We start from the raw sequence: 18,516 nt of genomic DNA on the forward strand, positions 1-18,516 counted from the left end.
CACATCTCGCGTCCAACAGTTTTCCTGTTTCTCATCTGCCACATACTTTCTCCAGCTTCTGCAGCGCTCAGTGCTCTCCCATCTGGGTGAGCACATCCCTGTCGGGCAGATCTATTCCCTCCAGGTCATACAGAGTTCTGCTCCTTCCTGGTGTGCTCCTCATGCACCCTTGTGCCACCCCTCCATTCACCTCATCTTACTGGCTAGCATCTGTGCACTAGTATGCCTTCCACAATGCTGCACCTTTCTCTTTACAACCTGTTATCTGTTCCTAAACTGTTCCATATGACTTGGTTACCCCGAATGCCTGGAAATCCCTTCCCTCTGAGGCACTGTTTTACAGACTTGCACTTTCATTTCTCTTTCAGACATTCTTTTCTATTCATCTATTGCCAAATCTGGCCATTCCTCACCCATTTAGGGGGCGTCCATATTTAAGGATTTATAACTCCAGATGTGAGCATCACAGAGAAATAGCTTAAATGAAGCAAAAAAAGGTCACGTTGCTTGAAACAATTTAGGAAACTTGGCATTTTTGCACGTTGAAAACATGCTTTTCATCAGATTATGATATAGAATGAGTTGTGTCCTGTTAAATCGCCTGTCCTGGAATAAATGTTGAATTTTTAATAGCAATTTATCCTCTTCTTTACTTATATTATTTTTGCTTGAGCAGAGCAGTGGTCACCTGTTCTAAGCAATGTGCAACCCTTGAAATGCAATTTTAGTACCTTGTCCCTTTAACGGAGGAGGGTCAAGAACAGGAAGAGGAAATTAGGTAGATTCCCTCTGGTTTTTGGAGGGAGAGCAGAAGTAGGGGTACCAAGGGTAAGGCCTACATGGGGTTAGGCCTAACGTGGAAATGTATAAAAATGTAAAGTGAAATAAAGTTCTCTAGACCACTTCAATTTGCCAGCCTTTGGGAGTTTAACTTTTTTCCTTTTTTTTTCTGAGATTTCAATCAAAGAAGAAGACTCATATGTGCATTTGGAATTAGCTGATTACAATGATCTTTGGGGTGAGAATCAAGTTTTTTTTCCCTTCTTTATGCTGTGATTTGACACTGAGTGTTGCACTGCTATATTGGAGTGATGATGCTTTTTTAAAAAATTTTTGGGACATTTTAGTTTGTTCTGATTAGTGGGGGACTGTGTACACCTGGATTAAAATATTTGGTTTTAAAGTTTCAGGCAGTTTTCTACAGTTTTTGGTCGATTATTTAAATCTATTTGCTAGTTATTTATTTTCTCATTTATTCCATTGATATTTGTTTTCAGAACATATAATTCGTAAGGGCGGCATTGTGGTGCAGTGGGTAGCCCTGTTGCCTCTCAGCAAGAAGGTTCGAATCTCGGCCTGGGCTTTTCTGTGTGGAGTTGCATGTTCTCCCCGTGTCCGCGTGGGTTTCCTCCAGGTACTCCGGCTTCCTCCTACAGTCCAAAGACATGCAGGTAGGTTAATAGAAGGCTCTAAATGTACCATAGGTTTGAGTGTGTGAGTGAATGATGTGTGTGTGCCCTGTGATAGACTGGCGATCTGTCCAGGTATAGATAGTGGATGGATATCATTTGTACATTTGTCCACATCCACTATTTTCCCTCGGTGTTTCCGCCGCATTTAATGCAAACAATACCGAGACGTTGCTTTGTTATTACTCATTCTGTTCCTGTTTGATTAACTGTTTGTAAGCTAGTTATGGAGAAGTGTTGGATTAATCCAGGCCATGATATCACTATTCACCAGTATAAAATGAGATTCCTTCAATGGGCTCAAAGTTTGAGATGTCACCAAGTATGACAATGTATTTAAATAGCTGCGGTAACTTGGACAAAAATAATGAATCATTCTAAGTAATCAGTTGGCCTACATATGAGAAATGCTTGCTTAAAAAAGGTAGCACTTTGTGTGTGGGAGGGAAAAGAGAGGCATGCTAAGGTGAGATACATTTTTTATTATTTACAAGCGTAATACAGCGAGTTCCCCAACAACTGTGCATTTTGCAGCATATTCCAACTGCTTCCAACCCACGAGACACATTCTGGCACTTACCACCCAGTAGAAGCAATTTATTTGTTTATTATTAATATTATCCAATCACATCCATTCAGAACTTGTTTCAGAGAATATTATTGGTCCAAATGCATAGCTCACTTGACTTCATTGATGAAAATTCTTGACTGGCCAAGTCATTCAACAAATTTGAATCTAACTGAACATGTGTTTCATATGCTGAAGCGAAAGCTAGCAACTAGCCTCCAAAACAAGCAGGAGAAGAAGTACAGTCCTGCCAGAGCATCACCAGAAAAGCTACTCGGCACATGGTGTTGTCTATGGGCCACATACTTCAAACAGTCATTGCATGCAAAGAATCTTCAACAAAGTAGAAAGCTTGACTACTTTTATTTACATACATTTATATGTCCCAAACATTATGGTGCCCTGAAATGAGGGTTATGTATAAAAAGTGCTGTAATTTATGTAAGAAAACAATTGGAAAATAAAAAGATGAGAATGTGTAATTTAACCACATGTGAATTGTTGGATTACAAACCTAAAATTGTGGAATACTGACCCAAATCTAGGAAAAAAAATGTCTTTGTCCCAAACATTATGGAATTCACTATATGTGTATGTACAGTATATTGCCCAGCCCTAGTTGATGCACTCATACCTGAAAATTACTGCTCCTTGACAGTGCAGATGCATTTCCTCCTAGTTGGCAATATCACACACAAACCCTGGGAATGCATTCTTCCTTGCTACAATCAGTGAGAGAAGTCAAAATAGTGTGGCGCGCTCCACTATTATCGCTGTGACTCCCGTGCTCTCACATTAATTTGTTTGGAATGAACTGTCATTATGCCGGAGAGTTCCAGCGTAGATACTGATGCAGATCTCATGGTCAATTTAACTGTTTGGGTTAGGTTTCCTACACACTGCTCAGAGCTCTGCCTGATGAGGCAGAATTCCAGTTGCCATTTTCACAATGTAATTAAAGCGTTTAAGGAGGCTAATGTGATGCAGTGCGGCACCATTCTGGTTCTGCAAGCACGGCTTCACAGTGGGCTGAGCAGCTGTGCTGCATTTTAAATCAATGTGGGAAAACTCCACAATAAGTCTATTTCATTTGACAGAGATGTGCGCAGACTGTTTTTTTGAATGTATGTTTTTCTTGGCTAGTTGTTGCAATGTGTGTTGAGACCGATAAGGAGCACGAACATATGCTTTAGGTCCTGATCTGTATGCTAAGTCCACAAAAAACAGTAATAAAGCAAAGCTATATTTAAAAAATGCATGTGTTTTCCCTAACTAGATATTCCCTAATTTCTTGATTTAAAAAAAATTTGGATAATTTATTTTTTTCCTCTTCTAAAAATGGGTGTTTTTTGGACATGCAACATTAAATATTCAGATCAAAACAACCAGTCAAATGTTTATATTATATTATTTTAAAGAAAATAGGTCACTGACTGGAAAAAAATGGATTTGTTGCAACAACAAAAAAACAGCATATACAGAACACAAACAAGTAAACTGCAAACAAACAACAACAAAAATAAACAATACTTTGCTTATTTGGCCGTGTTTGTCTGTTAATGTGTTTATTTAGACATCAAATGAAATGTCTTGTTGGTGTGCTTTCATGTTTGTTTGAACTGGTGGTGTACAGTACAGTTGTCAGCATCAAACAAGCCTGGAGGTCTCTGCATGGCTGCAATGGATATTAGTTATGCAGAGAAAAGGACCTGACAGTGCAATGTCTGAACTAGCACGAGGTTCCCTCCTGAGTCTTCACATGTGTCTCCCTTTGAGTTAATTCACTTCCCTGCATCGCCTTGGCAAGGAGACCTGGGGAAGGAAAGAATTAAGTGTGCTCTTTTTGGCATATTGTACTGGGATTGATTTTATAGTCTGACTTGAAAGACTAAAGCTGTATGAAAACGTTTACCTATACCTCCTTTATTTTTTTCCTCCCACTCCATAGATCAGGAACAAAGGAAATTCTAAAAGCATACACATTTTATGACACCTCTTGGTCAGTCTTGGTTACGAGTGGGCTACAGGCTCCATTTAATATCTATTGATCCCAATTATGCGGTGAGCAAAGCATACCAGAAAGTGTTTAACTCAGATCTTCAGTAGTATCTTGATTGTTTCAACAGTGGCATCTCACCAAAGGTTATGGGGTACTGGTGTGTTGTCTTTTAATATAACGCCATAACGCCACAGAAAACCAAGTTAAGGATTTAACTGATAAAAGGTTATATGTTCTTTTTTTTTTTTTTTTGCTTTTTGATAAAATAAGTTTCCCGCAATGGATCCAATGTGCATCCAATGTGTGCCATTTTGCAAAAGTCGGACTACTTTCTACGCAAAGTAAAAAGAAATCTAAATAAATGCAGATGTATAAGACTAGTACATGTGGCTAACCAGACATATGTTTGCCAGACTATTTTATAACATTCTTTTCATCATCAGTATGCAAATAGTTATTCCCACTTTTTCTGCATTTAATTATTTTTGCAGATAAATGCTGTTACAGCTCCAGAACAGGCATAAAGCAGAAGCTCAGGGTAATGATGCTCTATATTTCATTCATGTTCATTTATATTTAATTTCTTCTGAATTATGTATTCTGGTAAAGCAACAGACACACACACTGTGTCCTGTAAAATTAAAAAGCATTAGGAACATCATGTAGGTTTTATTTAAAAAAAAAATAATTTAAAAAATAAATAATCTTTTCCAATGCACAATATTAAGATAATAAATACAAACTGACATGCATATCTCATATTCAAAACAATATACTATGTAAAACTGTTTCAGTTTTGATGTTTAAAGATCCTGTAGGCATGCCTTGTAGTGGTTCCATACGGAATAAACTCTACAATAAAATGTACCCATGGTTGTCTTGGTAACTGCTTCTTTTATTTTGTGATACATTTTGGCATCTGACAGTCTTGCAGGAGGTTATTTAATTAAAGAAGCTTGATCATTTCGATGTTTATTTATATGTGTAAGCTTAATAGAAGACTCAGTGAGAAAAATAATTTCATGGAGCAATTACTTGCTCCTTAGGCCTCTGAAATATTTGTTATTTTAAATATAAGTACACTGGTGGGAGTCCAAAAATTGAGACACAGGCAGCAGAATTACCACTTTCTGGCAACCCGGAGGAGAAAGGCTTAAATTGCAGAACCTACTAGGTTGCTGTGACTATTCTGTGGAAAGTGTGTGGAAAGGCTTTTTAATTCCTGTCTTGAGTTCCCCCCCCCTTCCCTCTTTCAGGCTAAATGCTTATTCACTGAAATACAACTCTAACAGAAAATGTAAAAGGTTTTGACAGATAGGTCTGAGCATCCAATTGTGGAATGTCAACTGTGACAGGAAAGCATAGACAAATGCTAGGCTGTGGCAAATATGTACAAATGAAAGCAAACAATGTTGCTGGCCTGACCCCACTCTCTTCAATCTCTGACCGTGGCTACAATCATGTAACTTTGGAAAAAAAAGAAAATAGCATTGCTCATTATGTATACATAACAATCTGTAAAATCCCTGAAAAAAAAAACTCCCCTTAATCGTTCCATAATCGTTTTTGGGGTGCAAGAAAAGGGGAACATTAATATGTTTAACGAGTGAAATGTATCCTTTACAGAGAACAGAGTGATAACAGAGTCATGGTGACACCATGTTCCATCCTTTTCATCTCTTTAAAAGCTGACTGATATCCTTGATATCAATACCTAACCTGTTTGTCCCTAACTGAAATGACACATTGAGAAACAAATTACATCTGAAAGTAAAAGTTTTAATGCTTCGTCAAAGAAACTCACTTTTATAAAGGCTACCCTATGTATATATCTGCCATAAAATCTTCAAGCATGTCTATGTGCATATTTAGGGTTAATTTATCTTTACCTCTATTGCAAAATCATTCTCTTCGGACACTGCAAAATGTTTCATAAGGCATGTCATGTACAGACTATTCCAAAGATGAACCATTTCTGTCAAATTAACTAGAGGGCCTATTTTCTAGCTCTCATTACAATGTGATTTCACAGGGAGCAAAGAACATGTTATACCTAATGTTCTGTTTGGAACTGCTGATTTACTGCTAGGAGCGAGGTTTCCTGAAACTCAAAATGGGCAGAGCTTCCATATGCTATCAGTAACTCCCCGATTTTATCCAATTACTGCGTTGTGCTGTGAAGATTTTCATTTGTTCAAACAGGTCAATGAATGACACACGAGTGTGACTCTGCTCATTATGCGGTTCATGAGAACTCACTCTGTCATCGCTACCTTAGGCTAGACCAGGGGTTCCAACACTCTTCTAAAGGGGAATGAACTCATTTTTCTTTTTCACAGTTGTGATTGTCTGTATTGGCTCTTTTGAGTTTTGTTCCAGTAAATTGATGTCACGACTGACTTCTCCCTATTTTATTATCCTTGCTCATCTTTGTAATAGTGCCATCTCTGGTCACCAGTACCTGCTGGTGTGGTTTTGCAAACGTACGGTGCATCACAGCTGCCGGGAATTCAAAGTGAAAATTAGGGACAGCTGGCTGCTTGTGTTTAGGAAAATGTGTATATTGGAATGTATCTGTGCTTCTCAGCTGAAAGGAGGATGTTGCAGCAATGGAGTGAGCGTGCACTTTTGGGGATACATTGTTCAATAAAAAAATAAAAATGAAAAACAAGGTGTGCTCCTGCCCAGGGTTTGTGCTCAGTTCTGTTTTTGGCCCTGAATCCAAGGAGCAATCAGTTGGTGTATTTCATAATTCATTACTGCTTCATGTATGCAGTTATTAAAGATTAATTGTGAAGTATAGCAGTAAAAACATCTGAGAGTTTGTCTTCATGATTGCCGGAAGAATCTTGCAAATTTTGAGCAGCTAACCCCTCCAAATGAACCTCGCACTCTTGGTTTAGGAGACAAGTGTAAATTGAATGCTAATTTTTGTCACTCGAATTTTAATTTTTAGCCAGCTACTATGAAAGCAGAAAGTGATTTCCTCTCTCATCCCACGCAGTCATGAAAAGAAATTTCATCCTGGCTTTCATAAAAATGAATTAAAGTTCATATGTGGAGTCATTACTTTTTCTCTCCTTTTTTAAGAGTAGTCTCTTCAACCACTCGCATTACTATGATGCCAGGATTTGAAATGGACAGTCATTGCTTTTTAGTTCTCTCTGTAGATTAAGACTTCTTCACCCCAAGTGAGCTTGACCCTGTCTTCTAATCAGGAAGGACTCTTGCTGTGGTGTTTGAAATGAGATTACTACTCTGTCTCCTTGGTTCCTGTTTCATTTCATGTCCTGGTGGGACTGCCTTATTATCAGACACCACCTGCCCTTTCCAAGACCGGAATTCTGAAGTGAGGTCCTGGAAAAAAGGATATCCGTAACAACATGGGGCAAACCCATAAAGCTGAACTAAACAGAGTCCAGAAAAGGAGGCCGTGGTAAGGACTTGTAATGGGGAGGGCATTCATTTCAGATCTCTATCCCCGCCTCCCCCCCACCGATGCTGGAAAGGCTTGTCGGAGATGTCTTCTAATCTGATAAGAATATAAAAAATCAAGACCTAACATTTAATATAGCTGCATGACCATTCACTTTTTGTGCCAATCCCAAGCACTCACAAATGGCTCAGTGATGTTTTGCTATGCATGCTGAGTGCAAATTTCCTTATTATTGCCTGTGAGCTGAAATTCATTGCATATGAAAACAAGCGAGTTGGAGCTCTCCTGCTTTGGAGTCTGAAGCTTTTTAACTGAGACATTGAATTAGAATTTTTGATAAACTCAGTTAAGTCATGGTGATGCAGTGTGCACTCTTTGCATCATTGCTGAATTAAACTAAAACATCTAAAACATTTTCAGTGCCTATTTCGGTCTACCTCACAGAAAAGGCTCTCTAGCCCTGAACCAGCTTTAGCACCTATACCTCTGTGGAATACGCTACTAGATACCTTGGCCTGAGTTCAATCAATGTTTTCCCTCAACTGTTATATGAAAATGAATGCTAGTGTTAGTGCTTTTTTTGGATCAGTTTTGGATAGTTCAGCAATCCCTAAAATGTAGGGGAGGTACCACTGGTAAAGAGGGAAAACATTTTTTGTTCTGTCAGAATACGTTTTGCCATTTGAATATACACTCAAATACAAGATATTTTTTCTATTCCGAACTTAGATTTTTAGGTTAATAAGGTAAGTAAATTAGGTACTGTATCATTAAATATGTAATTTATGCTAATTTACATATTAAGCCAATCACTTTCTGGCCTCTGGATGTAATCACTTTTTTTATATATATGATAACTCAATCGTCAAAATATTTTTTGCATAAATATTAAAAACTAATAAATGTCTCTATTTTTACTGATATAATACCACATAAAAAGTAAAATGGCAAAATATATCATAAAGGCTTCTGTACGCTACAAGGTACATTTATTAATCTGTATGAGACATTTTTTGCTTTGTGTAGATGGTGGAGGTGGTAAATGATAATCTAAAATAACTATATGATTATTTTTATGACAATTTTGCACATTTTATGAAACTAGGGTAACAATAGAAGCAAAATATCTAATGATGCCTGCAGCCCAAAACCACAAATTCAACAGTTATTGTACCTGGCCTAAAGCCAGAAAATTCTGTTTGTGAAGACCGAAACAAATACATTTGTTAACTGATTTCCCATGCAGAGTACACTTCTGATCTCACCACATACTGCCCTAGATTGTCCTGCATGGCAGAATCATTCCATAGCTAACACCACTGCAAATGTACCACTTTTCTGATTCAGAGAGATGCTTTAGTTGAAAGAACATTAAATAGTCAGACAGCTGATGAGATACCTGTTTGGAGGACAGAATTTGATGTAATGCATATAGAAAAAATGAACAGTATCATGGTGATGGGACATGATCATCTGTTGAGATTTTATCCTACACCAGACTTGCACTGCCGTTGAGTTTCTATTGCCTTATTATTATACATTTTAACAGCAGATTTTCAGCCTTTCTGCTCATGACAACAGCAATATCACAGTAAGTACGTTATCTTCCTAGCTGCACAGAGATTCAAGACTGCTTTATAAAATAAATAAATAAATAAATAAGGAATGAAAGCATTTTTTTCCTGAGTGCAAACAAAATTAATTCTCGGCTGATAAACGCACAGTGACTCTTGAATGTGATCATTGCTATGAGACTGCAGCTTTCAGCAAGGTGCTGGAGAGATATAATTGGATCATTGCACAGGCAGAATGGGTAACATATTCAGATATGTTTCATTAACTCAGCACATCTCACAAGCTTGTGCTTTTCCCTTTTTTTCTGTAACAATAATTTGGCACCTCCAGAACAGTCTTCTATGAACAATGAAAGAAAGTGCATGACCAAGAATTAATTCTATTCTGTTACAAGTAAATGACAAGAAAACATTGGGTTATATCATATTGCTATACCTGTGTGATATGTCAACCAAAATTATTTCTTGAAGTGATTGCCAGGCTGTTTTAACTGAATTCACAGTTGGACATTATTCCATTCTTTTACTCATATGTTGAAGCTAGCATTTGGACAATAGTACAGCAAGTGAAGTCTGTGCCTTTACTAAATCCTTTTGGCTCGATCAATGGAGAATTGTTTTAAAAAGAACAGCACTTTAATGAAGCGGAGGAAGAATTCACATTAGTAAGAATTTTTTTTCACGCAGAGAGCAGTCAATGTGTGGAATAGCTTGCCAGGTCACATAGTAGAGGCAGAAACTGGGGATTGTCAAGATTAGGCTTGATGCGGTGTTAAATACCATCTAGTCTGTGTGTAATCAGAGCACTAATTTAGTCAGGAAAATGGCGAGCATTGTTCGGCTGAATGGCCTGTTCTTGTCGTTATGTTATGTCTGTGTTAAAAATAATTGGACGTGGCAAAAGTGAATCTGCAAAATTGAAGTTCAGAGATGTGCTCCTTTAGTAAGCACATCAACATATCCTGCCATGGTTTGAATGGGATTGACTAAGAAGCATTTGTGGTTTGTGTTTAGTCGAAAAGGTAACCGTTTTCTCACATGACTTTTTCTTCTCTAAATTATTCACTCTTTTAGGAAGTGAGCATTGCACTAAATCTAGGTACAGTATTTATTTCCTGTACTATTATTGATATTTACATGCTTCTATATGTTTGCTACATTCTTGGAATCAAAGGCATGAAATCATTTCAATTTTTATTTGACAGCTGAATTACTTTTAAATAACATCTTATAATATATAAGAACAGTATTATTATTTAATGAAAATAAACATATCTTCAATGAAATAGAAATACACCTATGCAGTGTCACCTTTCTGAATTGCTTATTTTACAGTACCTCAGACCCTCAGTATGTGTGTCTTTGGGGAGAAGAAAGGGCTTGTCATCTGCTCGAATATCTTTGAGACTAGAAAGAGAAAGTCTATCCATGACAGCAACTGCATTTCCATCCACACTAATATTCTAATGTCAACACAAATATTCAAGTATTCCATCTATGACATGAGTCGTGTCGATGGCTCATTCCAAGAACCATGCCCTGAATGAACCAGTATTCTGACTCAGATTAACTGAGATTAACTGTTAAAACGAGGGATATTCCTCTAATAAACAGTATATTAAGCCATGTATACACTTTATTCGGAATATATCTCCACTGCAATGAAAAGTAATTTTTTTTTAATTTTTACGAAGACATGCTGTGCAATGCATTAGTACATTTGATCTTAGTTGCTAGTTGTTGACTCCCCTCCACCCCCACATATTATTATTTCTTATGAAATAAAGGTGGAGCCAGGAGAGGGAGGGATTGCTGGAAACCACTGAGAGAGAGAAGTGGCAATTTATGCCTGTAGCTAAAAATGGTTTGTCAAGATAAAACGATGGTATAAGGGTTTGTCTGAAAAAACATGTAAGCTTAAAAAAACATAATTTCAATTACAACCTATTATCTCCCAAAAGCTGACACAATACTCTTAAAGTGGAAACTGAAATAAAGTAAGGTGGCAGTAATGATGTCACAGATGGGCACACATTCTTGCTAAATGAAAAAGTCATTTAGCACAATTAATTAACCTCCTCAGAGAATTACACTATGATGTACTAGATCATTAATAAATATAATTCTAAATTATTAAAGCAGCTTTGCCATTTTATTCATTTTTCTCCCCTGTGGTAAAATGTTTTGTATGAATATTTATTGAACTGCAAAGTGGAAAAATATGTTTCCTGAAAAACTGACATTAATAGTTATTAACAAAAACACATTAGCATTAATGTAAGGATTATGAAGCCTCTGAATATTATGGTGCATACATTAAAAAGAGAGGCCCTCAAAGAGTGGAGGGGAAGAGCTTGGACATTTTAGTAACCCTATTCCTTCCAATTCTGTGTACCTATTAACCTATGTCAGAATGTGTGTTCACCTAAAGCAGCACTACCCAACTCCAGGTCATACGGGCCACAACGTCTGTCGTATTTGCTCCAACCATGCACAACGCCATGTGTAACTTCAATAAAGGCTACAAAACCTGCACTTCAAGATCGTTTAAACTGCAGATCTTTGTCATGAATATTTTGAGTGTGGGACCAATGAACAAAGAGTACATGAATCACAATTTTAAATAAAGTGCACAATTTCGCGCTGCAAATAAAAATAATTTTATTACTCAACTAATAGCCGAATTCAGGAGAGCTGGCTATATCGGATGGCATTGAGTATTTTGTGAATTAATCGCTGTATTAATCAAGGAAAGAGATTTAGAACAGATCGAGACCAATCAGTTTAAGGGGAGGTTTTCCACTCCATCAGTTATCAGCTCAGCAGCTGCTGCTGCTTCCTGAACCAAAGCGGAAAAATGAATAATGAAATCAGGTGGAGTAGTGCACTGCTGGAGCAAGTAATACAGACTCTGCAGCCCGCAGGACCTGGAGTCACGTAGCGCTGACCAACCTTTCATTTCCCACAATCCTCCAAATCAATCTTAGAACTGAATGAATTTGATTCAATATTGTCATTTGACAGTCTTTGTCCAACGTCCAGATTTACAATATACAGTAAGTAACATAACTTTTGGGGCAAAGATATGATATATATTTTTAATTGATTTGGGTTCTGTACTCCACAATTTGATATCTGTAATCAAACAATTTGGTTAAAGTGCAGCTTCTTAGCTTTTATTTAAGGGTATTTTTATACACTTGGTTTCATGATGTAGAGATTGCAGCAATCTGAGCAGAGATTGCTCTGGATCTTCCTTTTGACCTCCACACTTGCCATCTCTCTGATACAAATGAATCTTGGTCTCATCGTTCCACAAGACCTTTTTTTTTTTTTTACAGAACTCTCCAGGCTTATTTAGCTGTCTTTGCAGCTGGTTATTGGTTTGCAGCTTGCAGTATAGCCCCTGTAGTGCTGTTTGTGAAGTCTTCTGTGGACACTAGTCATTGGTGCATCCATGCCTGCCTTCTGAAGAGTGTTTCCGATTCGGTTTTTGTATCATTATGGGGAGAATTATTTGGTCATCAAATGTAGAGGCCTTGCTTGACTTACCATGCCCTTTGCAATTACTCAGCTCATCAGTGCTGTCTTTCTCCTTAAGGATGGTCCAAACAGTTGATTTTGGTAAAGCAATTGTTTGACCTAAGTATCTGACTTTTATTTATTTTTCCCTTATTGCTTAGCCTCATAATGGCTTTGATGAATTTCATTGGCATAACTGGTCCTCATTTTGACAAACGCCAATAACAGACTGAAAAGCAATCAAAAGCATAGAATCAAGACTGGAAGCTCTCTTGTACTTGCACTAAGGGAGCAATCGAACAAACCTGACCAATCAGAAACAGCTGTGAAGCCATTTTTCCCTAACATTATGGTACCCTGAAATGGGTGGCATGTAGAAAAAGTGCTGTAATTTCTACATGGTGAAACTAAAATGCATAAAAACTGAGGATCTGCACTGTAACGACATGTGAATTGTTTGATTACAAATCTAAAATTGTGGAGTACAGAGCCAAGTCAAGAAAAAAAATATATCTCTGTCTCAAACATTATGGAGGTCACTGTAAATCATTTAGTTCTCTACCAGTTAGCCAATGCTGTATGTGGATTATTTTTGTGCTGCAACATTGCCTCCGAACTAAGCTAACTCACCCCAAGTTTTCTGATTGAGGAGAACTTTTTTGTGACATTTCACTGCTGAAACCAAAATGATTATGGGAGATGAAGTTTTGCATGAAGGCATACATGGAAACTGAAGAGATTATTATTGTTATTGTTATTATTATTGCCATTAGATATTTTTTGAATGTATATATGGATTCTGAATTAGACTGGGTTGATTGGGCGCTGATCCATGGTGAGAGTATGTCTCACCCTCAAATAATAAATTTCTATATCTTTCCATGTCAGTAAAATTTGTGGAAAAGAATTGAAGATAAAAAGATAAGTAAATAGATGCTACACCTTTCATCAGCTGTATGCCAGAGAACTGTTTGTAGTACACAGAGCAAGTGTAGATTGTGGCTGTCTTTAATTACTTAAAACAAATCATTTAAATATTATTTATACCACATTTCTCATGCAGTACTTTTTAACCTAGCTTACTTTAAAATGGGTACTTGTATTTACTGTACAAATTAATAAGAACAGACACATGAAATAAAAACAGTAGAATACATAGATAGATATAAATAAAATTGGAATAAAAACTGAAACTACACAGTGACAAAAGGCAATACAAAATAAGAAAAATTGCTCAGAAGTATTGCCTTTGTGATTATTTCATACTGCCACTTCATACGATTGAAGTGTTAAAGCTCCATTTAGACAGCTGAAGAAATATCTTTTATTTATATGGTTATTGATGATGATATCAAAATATCAACAGTTGAATTATATTTGGCATTAAAGAGCAGGGATATAATTGATTTGATCCATTTTCAAATCATTTTGAAAAACCCATGTCTATTTAAATGTACTGGTTGGTAAATGTTTTAAGAGGAATACCGATGTGCTGAACAAACTCTTGGGTGCTGAACAACATTGATTTCATCCACTGAAGATGAACTCAGAGTATCACAGCTAGGTCGACAGGTCCAACATTGAGCTTGCATCAAGACACAAAGTGGATTGGGGTGGGAGTGTTGGCTCATTTTGCAATATCATAGGGAACATCACTGGGCCGAGTACCATTGATTTAGCAACCCGCTAACACACAGGCAGAATTTTAATTAATAGCAGTTTTGTACATTTTATGTAAGTGAAGGCAGAGCTAAGGCACATGTATAGGGTTCAACATGTATGTTTCACTACACCCTGTCCATCAACAGTCTCATCCAGAAAAGTGAGATCTGGGTAGGTCTCAAGGCAATTTTTCCCTTGCTGCCTGGGAAAAGTAATTACTATAGCAGCCATAGGAACATCAGCAACATGCTAGCTTGGACATTGGTCAGTTTCTGAGAGGGCAGTTTGCAGAAGTGACATCTTTTACACACAATCCTCCTCTCACTATTCAACGACTTCTTTGCGTCTCATAGTTTGTTTCAATCAGAGTCCTGACTTCACCAATTATTTTATTGGTTACATCCTGAAAAGGTGGCTTAACACTCTGACCTGCACTGCTTCCACTAGGCTTATAGCAGAGAGGTATAAGCCTGGCACGCAAGGCTGTTCCATCAGGAACATCCAGAGTAGTAAATGGCCTGTAAACATGATCCAGGCCCTGCCAGTAGAAGCATTTTTTAAAAGGATGGACAGCAAAAGACCGACTTCAATTCTAAGCCTTTAGTAAAGCCTCACACAGAATGCATATTGATTAACAGCAATCAATTGCATCTCTTGAAAAATTTCGTAGCATATGGCCATTTTAACACACTGATCTAGCTTGTGCGAATTACAAATGTGGTGGTAGCCGTGTTGCAGATCCCGATGACTTACATAAGTCATTTGCTTCTCGTTCACATCATCCACTGTTCTGTAGCGCTTTTCCCATATACGTGGAACCTTGGGTTTAGGATGAATGAAAAAAAGGGACAGAAGAAAAGATGGAACAGTTCTGTACCTGTCCTTCACCCAGAATATTTGAAATTCAAACTGGAAGATCAGTTTTTCTTCCCTTTCTTTTAATAAAGTGATGTGAGCGAATGCCTGAATGGCTGTTATGAAATATGCCATGTTTTCATTTTTAGCTGACAGGCTATTTCTGAGTGCACATTTCTAGGGTGCATAATTTGTTCTGCAGCGCGTACACACAAGCATCTTGGTTATTTTATTCAATGAGCTATTGGTCTTTTAAAGGAGAGAGAGAGAGAAAACATGAGAGCAAGAGAGAGGTGGAAAAATGGAAAAAGTACATTACAGCCTGCAGGCTTTTCTCCCCTTTAGTTTGTGTTTTTGCCCTTGGTTGGGTCCTTTGCTATGGGCTATGCATTTTCATGTCTGTCTAATCTTTCATCTCTGTATCTGTATGATCTCTGTGACAGGGCTTTTTTGTGTTGTTCGTTTTGAGATAAACATGGGCTTTGACAGTCCTCTTGATAAATTACCCTCCACAATGGTAATATTTTCCCTTCCTCCTGTCCCTGATATAAAGTGTGTCAGACTGCTCTTCACTCTTACCAGCCCCTGCATGCTTGCTGTCGGATATGTATGAGCAAGTGCCAATATAATACACATCTGCAGTCGATGTTCTGAATGAATAGGATCATGCTTACCTCCCAAATAGTATTCTTTGCTTTAAAATAAAAAATGGCCCACTTACTAACTTGTATGCTATGAATCACTTCCCTCCTTACACAAACGTGTATGCACACACATGTACACATTGCTGCATTGCTGTCTGTCTTGCACACACACAAACTGACTATATGCCCATTCCCTTAATGCATGTTGTTTTCATTGCTGCCATGGTGTCAGGGCTAATAATGTGTTCAATATAAAAGATGCAGCAGTTGCTTTGATACGCACTGAATGAAAGAAATGAAAATCGCATGTAAACCCTTTCTTTTGCAGAGAAAACCACCTGCACATGAACTCTACCTCTGCTTGAACACACACATACAAAAGCACACAGACCCTGAAGAGAGTGACACGTCCATGTCACCATGTCCATGTCCAAGTTCTCAACTGTAGCAACATTTCCTTTTTGGAGAGAGAGGGAGAGAGAAGGAGAGAGAGAGACAAATAGAGAGAAAGCAAGCATGAGAGAGCACTCCATTTTGGTACTGTAGTATTTGTTCTTCAAGGTCAGGCTGAAGCAAGCAGTGTTGACGGGGGCATATGCGGAGCGGAGGCGCCTTGTCAGTGGTTTGAACGCTCAGGAGGCAGAATGTTTTCCTATTTTTGACTAATTGCTGTTGGATACGAGGCCTTGGAGTACTGTAAGTGTTATCTCTATACTTACTTTTTTTGTGCTGTCAGTGTTTTTTTCTTCTCCCCGAATACATGGAATTATGGGGGCTAACAAGGAGGTAATGTCATTGAGATATCATTTTCCTTGCAGGGTATTTTGGAGAAAGGTGTATGCATGCTAGGCCTGTCTGTGTAGGAGAAGATATTTCTTTATTTTATTTTATTTTTTAACTTCACAACCAGGCAGGCAGCTCTGGGCGAAGTCAGTCCTACCTGACAGGAGAATGGCTGGCCTACCTAAGAGGGCACATGGCGTGACAGAGTGTGATAGGCATAGAAAAGTGCCAGTGTTTCTCTGCTCTTGCTATTTTCAAGGTCTTGACATCTCTTTGCCCTCTCTTATGATTACTGTAAGGATTCACTCTGACCGGCTCTTCTGTCAGTGTCACATTTTGGATAATTGGCTCTTCAGTTCAGATACAGCCCGTCTGAAGCAGCCCGTGATCATTCTAGAAGCACTGTGTCCTTAGTACTGAAAAGCAGGCACATGGAAATGCAGGAGAAACAACACATGCAGACATGCATGCGTACATGAATACATGCCTGCATGCATGCATACGTGCATATGTTCGCGAATACATTATTCGGATCGGACAGATAATGCCTTGAAAACTGACACAATACAAACAGAAACATCACTGTTTGTTTATTTACATCCTGTTTGTGTGTTTGCAGTTCAGCATTAAGTGTCCTCCAGTAGGAAGGGTGGGTGTAGGGTTCATAATAATAATAATAATAATAATAATAATAATTGAATTTAGCCATTAGGAATGTGTGCATGTCAATAGTAAATCGTTAAAATCAGAAAACTGAAACTTATGGTCAAACCACATCCACTTCTGGTCAGACCACGCCCTCTTTCGCTTCCCAATCCGAGTACAGATACAAATAATTTTGCGTCACAAGCAATACAGATAATGGCATTCAGGATTACCACAATGAGCCTGCATGCTGTCAATGAGGCTTTTCACAGCAATAACTTCCCCAGCCCATGTTCCTGGGAACAGCAACCTGTGTAACCAGTGAGGGCATGAGTGAAGCAGCTTGACGATAGCTATGGATGTCACACAGATAGTAGCTACAAAGTATCTAGTGAGTTGAATGCTCTACATAATGAATGATAATATTCAGGAATGAGCAAAGACAGGTACCTTTTCTTGGTGCAGTGATTCACCCTGTAATTACCCAGTCCAGACTGTGCCAGTGCTACCGGAGGCTGGGAATCCTGTATGATGATGTACGATTAGCCATAGTGTCAGAGGAGTGACTGCTCTAGTCAGCAATGTGTTCCTTATCTTGACCCTCATTAGCTTTCCTCTGGTCTGGAGGACCCTGGTGATCTCCCTGTGTGAGGGGCTGGCTGGCTGCACACAGTTTGGATGGCACGTAATGTCTGCTTTTCCCATGAGAGAGGTTTAATTTTCTATTTCTGTTGGATTTCTGTTACATTTACATTTTAAGCATTTAGCAGACGCCCTTATCCACAGTGACTTGCACAGCTTACATTCATTTGCATACCATGCATTTATACAGCTGGATATTTACTGATGCTGCTCAGGTTAAGTACCTTGCTCAAGGGTGCAACAGCCCTGTGTCCCCACCTGGTGTGATATATACAATAACAGCTGGATAGCTGGTGCCACTCACAGAGGGAGGGGTACATAGTCTGCGGGAGTCCTGGTGGAAGTAAGCATATTTGATCTATGCAAATATATGCAAATTGTCTTCTGACAGTTTGGTGTCTCTTTTCCCAATCAGAATACATACTGTCGAGAACATACCATTCAGCCAATATCTGCTTTTGTTGGGGAGTAATCGGTATATACATTGTGTTTTCCTAGTATTTCCTAGTTTCCCCCAAGTGGTTGTGGTTGAGGTCATGCAACTTGCTGTGTAGCTCATAGACCCACTTCCTGTTTTGTGCCTCTGCCTTCAAATTTGTTTGTTCAGTTGCCATATTATTTGACCTAGCAACTATTTTGTAATAGCTTTTGGTCAGAATACTCTGAAGATGATACATGGCAAATCTGGCCGTCAGATGGGCTGAGCTCAATCTTATT

The 18,516-nt window shown here is 38.2% G+C and overlaps 1 protein-coding gene across 5 annotated transcripts in view; it reads left to right on the top strand.

Moving 5' to 3' along the window:
* Positions 1-771: 771 nt before the first annotated feature.
* nicn1 (nicolin 1) overlaps positions 772-18,516 on the top strand; it is a 130,474-nt gene continuing 112,729 nt past the window's right edge. For 4 of the 5 annotated variants that reach the window (XM_064305160.1, XM_064305163.1, XM_064305162.1 and 1 more), the window contains exons 1-2: positions 794-1,018; positions 1,278-1,451. The gene's annotated coding sequence lies outside the window, so the exon portion shown is untranslated. Of the gene's footprint in view, positions 1,019-1,277; positions 1,452-18,516 lie in introns of all 5 variants that reach the window. The other variant, XM_064305165.1, reaches the window with a different exon arrangement.

The sequence above is a fragment of the Anguilla rostrata genome, chromosome 13 (genome assembly GCF_018555375.3).
Source record: "Anguilla rostrata isolate EN2019 chromosome 13, ASM1855537v3, whole genome shotgun sequence".
NCBI classification, from domain to species: Eukaryota; Metazoa; Chordata; class Actinopteri; order Anguilliformes; family Anguillidae; genus Anguilla; species Anguilla rostrata.